The sequence below is a fragment of the Penaeus chinensis genome, chromosome 7 (assembly GCF_019202785.1).
Source record: "Penaeus chinensis breed Huanghai No. 1 chromosome 7, ASM1920278v2, whole genome shotgun sequence".
Taxonomy (NCBI): domain Eukaryota; kingdom Metazoa; phylum Arthropoda; class Malacostraca; order Decapoda; family Penaeidae; genus Penaeus; species Penaeus chinensis.
The window spans coordinates 35825988-35833487 of NC_061825.1; the positions used below are offsets into that span (position 1 = coordinate 35825988).

Sequence of the window (7500 nt, forward strand, 5' to 3'; positions counted from 1 at the left end):
TCATCATCATCGTCATCATCATCATAAACATCATTATTAGTTCCAAATTCCAATCATTATTATAATTATCATCGCGATTATCGTAATTATCATCAATATCTTCATTATCATCAGTATCATCATCATCATCATCATCATCACTATCACCGTTGTCATCATTACGGTGATGATGCCGAATAACGGTTAATTTGAGTAAATAAGGCCGATGATTTGGTTTTGTTTTGTTTTTAGATTTTGGAAAGCTTAAAATTCCTTGACTGAAATGTATATATGTTGCTATTTGTCTGTCTGTTTATCGATCTATCTATCTGTCGCTCCGACTTTATATGTATGTATGTATGTATGTATGTATGTATGCATGTGTGTATGTATGTATGTATGTATGTATGTATGTATGTATGTATGTATGTATGTATGTATGTATGTATGTATGTATGTATGTATGTATTTATCCATCTATCGGTCTGTTTGTCTGTCCATCTATCTGTGTGCATGAGAGATAGATAGATGGAGAGATAAATAGATAGATAGATAGAGAAATAGACAGGCAGCTAGATAGATTGATAAATACATAAAAATAGAAGTTATAGATAGAGGTAGATAGGTAGATAGATCGATAGATAGATAGAGGTAGACAAATAGATTGATAAATAGACAGTGTTAGATAAATAGATATATAGAGTTAGATAGATAGCTATACAGTGTTAGATAAATAGATATATAGAGTTAGATAGATAAATAAACAGAGTTAACAGATAGACATAAGAGTTAGATAAATAGATAGGTAGATGTATAGATAGATAGAAAGAGAGGAAAAAAAACTGTATAACATCACCAGATTTTAGAGATGGTAAAAAAAAAAATATAATTTCCGTTTTCATGATGTAAAAAAAATGATAATGTTGCACTTCTATTCTTGGTTATAGATAAGGTCTTTTATTTCAGGAAGAAGACGTTGGGTGGATTGAGAATGGAATCAGAAATCTTGGAAACGGAGATGTGGAGAAAAACATACATAACTATTAACGCATACGCAGACACAGATACACATACACACGGACACAAAGATGCACACACACACACACACATAGACACAGATACACAGATACACAGATACACAGACACAAACACACGCACGCACACAAACACACACACACACACACACACACATACAAACACACACACGCACACACACACACACACACACATAGACACAGATACACACACACACAAACACACACACGCACACAAACACATTTGGAAATTAACGATTATTACTTATCTATTTCTACTGTTTATCTTCATCCTATTCATGCTGTTTCATCTATCTATCCATTCCATTCATTTATTCCAATTCTTCCATTCATTTCAAATCTATTTTCGAGGAGGAGTACTTCATCTCACCCCCCCCCCCCACCTCCCTCCCGCCGGAAAGAAAAATAAAGAAAAGACAAGAAAAAAAACAGACAAACAAATACACAAACAAAAAGGAGAAAAAACAAACAAACAAACAACCAAGCAAAGAAGAAAAGATAAGAAACAAACAAGCAAAAAAAAGCAAACAAACAAAAATAGAAAAGAAAAAACAAACAAAAAGAGACAAAAACAAGCAAACAAAAAAGAAACAAACAAGCCAACAAAAACGAAAACAAACAAACAATCAAACAATCAAAAAAAGAAAAAAAGAAACCAAAGACAGAAAAAAGATTGAAAAAGAAAGAAAGAAAAGGGAAGAAAGAAAGAAAAAAGAAAAAGAAAGAAAAACGAAAAAGAAAGAAAGAAAAAAGAAAACGAAAGAAAAAAGAAAAACAAAAGAAAGAAAGAAAGAAAAAAAAGAAAGAAAGATAAAAAAAAAGAAAGAAAGAAAAAAGAAAGAAAGAGAGAAAGAGAGAAAAAACACCGAAGCACGGCCTCCAGCGTCCTGTCAATCCCTCGCAGGAGCGTCCCTTAACATTCCCGAGCCGATGTCTGAGGGCGTGGATTCCTCGCGTCCACGCCCTCCTCAACGCCCACTTACGCTCTTGAAATATCGGTGGTTTTTGTCTTTTTTATTAATTTTATTAATTTATTATTTCTTCCCCCTTTTTCTTCTTCGTTTTCTTTTTCTTTCTTCCTTTCAGGTTTCCTTTTCCTCTTCTTCTTTCTGTTCCCTCTAATCTTTCATCTTTCGTCTTCTTGTCTTCTTTCCTTCTATTCCTGTTATTCCCCTCCTTCCTCCTTCTCCCCTCCTTCCCCTCCCCCTCCTCCTCCTCCTCCTCCCCTCTCCTTCTCCTCCTCCTCCTCCTCCTCCTCCCCTCTCCTTCTCCTCCTCCTCCTCCTCCTCCTCCCCCTCCTCCTCCTCCCCTCTCCTTCTCCTCCTCCTCCTCCTCCACCTCCTCTTCCTCTTTATATAAATCTCCATCACATAATCATAGGCCTAACTGGCACTTCTCCAGGTGACTCTCTTCGACGCAGTGCCTTCATCGAGTGCCAGGGTGCCATAGTGCCATAGTGCCATCTCTTCCTGTGATGCAATAACAAACATGGCACCCGGCACCACTCTTACGCCTGGACATTAGCCATAGGATTATTAACTAATGGACTTTTATGGAAGAATACGTTCAGCTTCGTCTACTTACGCGTTCCCTAGGGAGACGAAAGAGAATGAAAAAAGGACGAACTTTAAAAAAATAAATAAATAAATAGTAAGAAGGGGACGAGATGCCTGGCACTCTGATGTGCAGATGGCGTAGCTACCCTCCCCCCCCCCCCTGCCCATCTCCTTCTTCCCTCCCCTTAAATGGAAAATAAAAACGATCTAATTTAAACATAAAAAAAAAAAAAAAAAAATGATTCTCTGAATGCTAAATGGAAATGAGAATAGCAATCAGTTTTATTGAGAGATATGGAATGTCGCTGAATTCTGAATTATGTAATTTTTTTCCCCAAATAATGAAATCTTTATTTTCTTTCTTAATCTCTCTCGAACGTGAATTTGGTGTAATTTCGAAATTTCCAAGTCTATAAATATACAAACATTTACGTATTATCCCAAATTCTATTTTAAAAATCTTTAAACAAACCTTTGAGATCGAATTGTTGCAAAATCCACTTCATTGATAACATTGCTTTCACAAATTTGAATTGATCTTCTCAAAAAGGAATGCAATGTGGATTTTGTTGTCTAATTGTCTCCAGATATCTAACGAACAAGTCAAATTTTCCCTTTAACAAGAGAGCCAAAGGTCTATATATCCTCCCGCTTCTCTTTCTGGCTCTATTCAGGCACTGTGCCATTCGCTAGTGCCATTCCTTTGACCAAGGCTTCAGTACTTATTATATATATATATTCTGAATCGTTCTCATCCAAAGGTATTGCCTGGAACTGTCTGGATTTTTGTGTATGTATAGAGACTGGATCGGACGTGTATACGCACAGACACACACACATACACACATACTCAGGCGTAGAAACGTATACACATACTTGTGCAGATGCATTTATACTCACACTCATGCACATAAAACACATACTTGTACTTGAAATCACACGTAAAACATATATATATACATATATATATATATATATATATATATATATATATATATATACATATATATATATATATATATATATATATATATATATATATAATAAATATATACACATATACATATATACGTACGGACATCTAAACCTACATGCGCACACACACACACACGCAAGCACACGCACATATACAAATTCACACACACAAACTCAAACACACACACAACCAAAACAAACACAAACAAAGTCACACATACACACAACACCCACACACACACACACACACACATGTACGCACACTCATAATATCTGTGTTGCAAATCTGACTCAGCTTCAAAGGAATAGTCTCTGAATGCTTCTGTAGAAACACCTGTGCCTTTAAGTTGTTCCCAAGGCTTTGCCACAAATGAACTATTGACTTGGAAATCTCTCTCTCTCTCTCTCTCTCTCTCTCTCTCTCACTCACTCTCTCTCTCTCTATCTCTCTCTCTCTCTCTCTCTCTCTCTCTCTCTCTCTCTTTCTATTCTCTCTTAGCTCTTCCTTTCTCTCTTCTCTCCTTTGTCTTTCTCAATCTTAGAAGAGTTAAGATGATGAAAATGATAGAGAGAGAGGGTAAGTGGAAAAGTGGGAAGGGAGACGGACGAAAGAAGGAAAAGAAGGGAGGGGGAGAAGGAAAAGGAGAGGAAAGGGTCGAGGCGAAGGGAAGGGAACGGAGTGTAGAGACAGAAAAAGTTCAGAGAAAAGGAAAGAGAAGGAGAAAAGTGAAGGGGAAGATGGGAAGGGAAGGAAGAGAGTGACTGGGAAGAGGGGAAGGCCCGGGAGAGGGAAAAAGAAGGAGGGAAGGGAGGCAGGCTGTCGGGGTGCTTGTTGGAGCATCTGTTGACACACACAAGTTTAATTTAGATCTTCGAGGAACAGCGATGATTTTTTTCCCCTCGTATGTTTTCGAGATTATGGATTCAGAGAACGTAATAATCTCTCTTGCTTCCCCTCTCTATTTCCCCCCTCTCTTCTTCCTGCTTAATTCCCCTCGAGATAAAGTTTTGTTTTTCATTTATTTTTCTTTTAATTTCCTTTATTCAATACCGAACCTCCTTATTATCGCGTTGCTTATATTAGATAATTTTGGATATTTTTTTTCTCTCTCTCTCTTTCTCTTTCGCTCTCTCTTTCTTCTCTCTCTCTTTGAGGAGAGAGAGAGAGAGAGAGAGAGAGAGAGAGAGAGAGAGAGAGAGAGAGAGAGAGAGAGAGAGAGAGAGAGAGAGAGAGAGAGAGACAGATGGATAGATAGACAGACACAATGTAGACACAAAAATACACCATGGTCTTAACTGATCATACACTATTGCCCAAAGGCAGATAATTAAGAATTCTAAAGCTGATATGATACTCTAATAACAGTCATGAACACCCAGAGAGATTATGAACAATAAGGGGTTAGTTGTAGAGCCCCCCTTCCCTGCCTTCCATTTTCCCTCCCTTCTCTTCATCTCTTTTCTTCCCGTTCGCTCCCCTTCCCTCCCTTTCACCCCCCCCCTCCCTTCTCCTCATCCTCTCCATCTCCCTATTTCCCCTTCATTCTCCACCCCTTTTCTCTCTCCTCTGCCCCCTTCCCCTTCGTTCCGTTCATTCCTCTTCCTCTTTCATTACTTTTCCTTCTTTCCTTCTCTTCCCTCCCTCTCCCTTCCTTCCCTCCGTTTTCTTTCATCCCCTCCCCATTCCCTCTTCTCTTTCTTCTCCCTCCCATTCACCCCTCCCTCTTCTTCCTTATCCTCCCTTTTCTTTCCCTATTTCTCCCTCCTCCTCTTATCTTCCTCTTCCTCCCTATCCTACTTTTTCCCTTTCTTCCTTCTCCCTCATTCCATTCCCTCTCCTTTCTCTCAAATTCTCCTCCTCCCTCCCTACCTCCCACTCTCCTTCCTCTCCCTCCCACTCCCCTCCCTTCCCCCCACTCTCACCCACTCCCCTCCCTTCCCCCCACTCTCTCCCACTCCCCTCCCTTCCCCCCACTCTCTCCCACTCCCCTCCCTTCCCCCCACTCTCTCCCACTCCCCTCCCTTCCCCCCACTCTCTCCCTCATTTCTCCCCTTCCCCCCTCGTAAAATAATAAAATCAGCTTCTCCTTTGTATGTATTAGAAACAGCACATCCAACGCACCCTTGGGTTAGTGACGTGTCTAGAATAGTACACAATATCACTTCATTATATGTTTAATCTGGCTACAGGGTAAGTAAGGCAGTCCAAGTTAGTGCCGGTCCCAAACCCGGATAAATAGAGAAGATTAACGTCAGGAAGGGCATCCAGCCATAAAAATGGTGATCCCATTTAATAATGGGATAAAAATCTACAGCAAAAGAAGATTCCTTTGTTATAATTTTGATTATTCGTTGTCACAAACAAAGGGTCTGTCTGACATTATGGTTGGACGAATAGATCGGAGTTTGTGGTTCGTTTATGATGATAAAGTTGATGATTATGATGATAATGATAGTGATGATAATCATAACAATGATGACGGTAAGGATGAGGATGGTGGTGTTGATAATGATAACGAATAAAGAATAAAGGTTTTAAGGATAAAAAATAAGAATAAAAGTGATAATATTAAAAAGTAATAAAGATGATAATGATAAAATCAACTTTCTATCTATCTCTCTATCTACTTTTATGTGTGTGTGTAAATGCGTCTTTACTAGTCTGTTTATATATGTATAAGTGCATTATTACGTTTGCGTTTCAGTGTTCCTATTTGCCCATGGATTAAAATGGATTATAAACGGATTGAATGGATTCATAAATCGCATTCTACGGTCACACGATTCGACAAAGGAATTTTTGTCTCCTTTCTCTTTTCGAAATAAAAAAGAAAGAATATATCATCAGATTGGGTAATGAAGATAATTATCACCGCGGAGGCTTTGTAATTCAATTTGTACCTCATTACATTATGGCATTATATATCCCCTCCCTTTATTTTCACTCCTTCGACTATCTCGTTTTGATGAATTAACGACGGTGGTGATGATTATATGCATTAGGATTCTATTTATGTGAATCTCTATGATATATATCTGTTGGATCAAGATTATCACTATCGACTACCATTGTCTACAACAGGGCTGCCAATCTCCTTTACACCAGGAGCCGCATTTCACCCTCGTATACAGTATTTTTTTCATGAAACGCAATGGTCGTTGGGCTGATCAGGCGTGGCATCCCAATCAGTCCTATTTGGGATGTGGTCAGGAGCTATCAAGTTAGCAAAGTAAAGGCCGGCTAGTTCTTTCTTCTTTCGCAGATCTAAGTAGGAATGATATCTCTGCCGTTTGTTCAGCAGGACTAAACTTCCGCCTGACATATACTGCGTCTGCCGTGAATTACCAGTTGTACTGATAAACGCCTTCTGGAAAAAACTCCTGTATGGGAACCAAATAATCATATGTCGACGCGACGAAACGGCCATATGGTTGACATACAAAAAAAAAAAAAAAAAAAAAAAAAAAAGAAGACGTTGGTGGTTATTTAATTCATTACAAAAAAACAAAAAAAAAAAAAAACAAAAAACAATATTAGAAAATAAAAATCCTGCAAGAGTATAAGTGTGGGAGCGCGTGTTTGGTAGAAATTACGATCACTGAGCATTTATGATTATATGAAATGATGTGAAAAGAACAACTTGGTATTCATCATCATCTCTATTTTCAGTCTTTATGGATATATATTTTATTCTATTTATAAGTGTGATTATGTTATATAAGTAATTATTCCCCATTACCAAAGTGGCGGTTATAAGCTGAGGGAGGTAGGTGTGCGTGCGTTTGTAGGTATGTAGATGTGTGTGTAGTTGTGTATGTGTGTACGCGTGTATTTGTGTATGTATTTCTGTATGTGTGTAGGTGTGTACGTCCGTAAGTTTGCGCGTGTGTGAGAGTGTAGATTTGTATGTGTGTAGGTTTTTGCGTGTGTAAGT

At 38.3% G+C, this 7500-nt stretch overlaps 1 protein-coding gene across 1 annotated transcript in view; it reads right to left on the reverse strand.

Moving 5' to 3' along the window:
- The window catches only part of LOC125027191, a gene marked incomplete in the record, with an annotated part of 117246 nt that overhangs the window by 44935 nt on the left and 64811 nt on the right, over positions 1-7500 (reverse strand).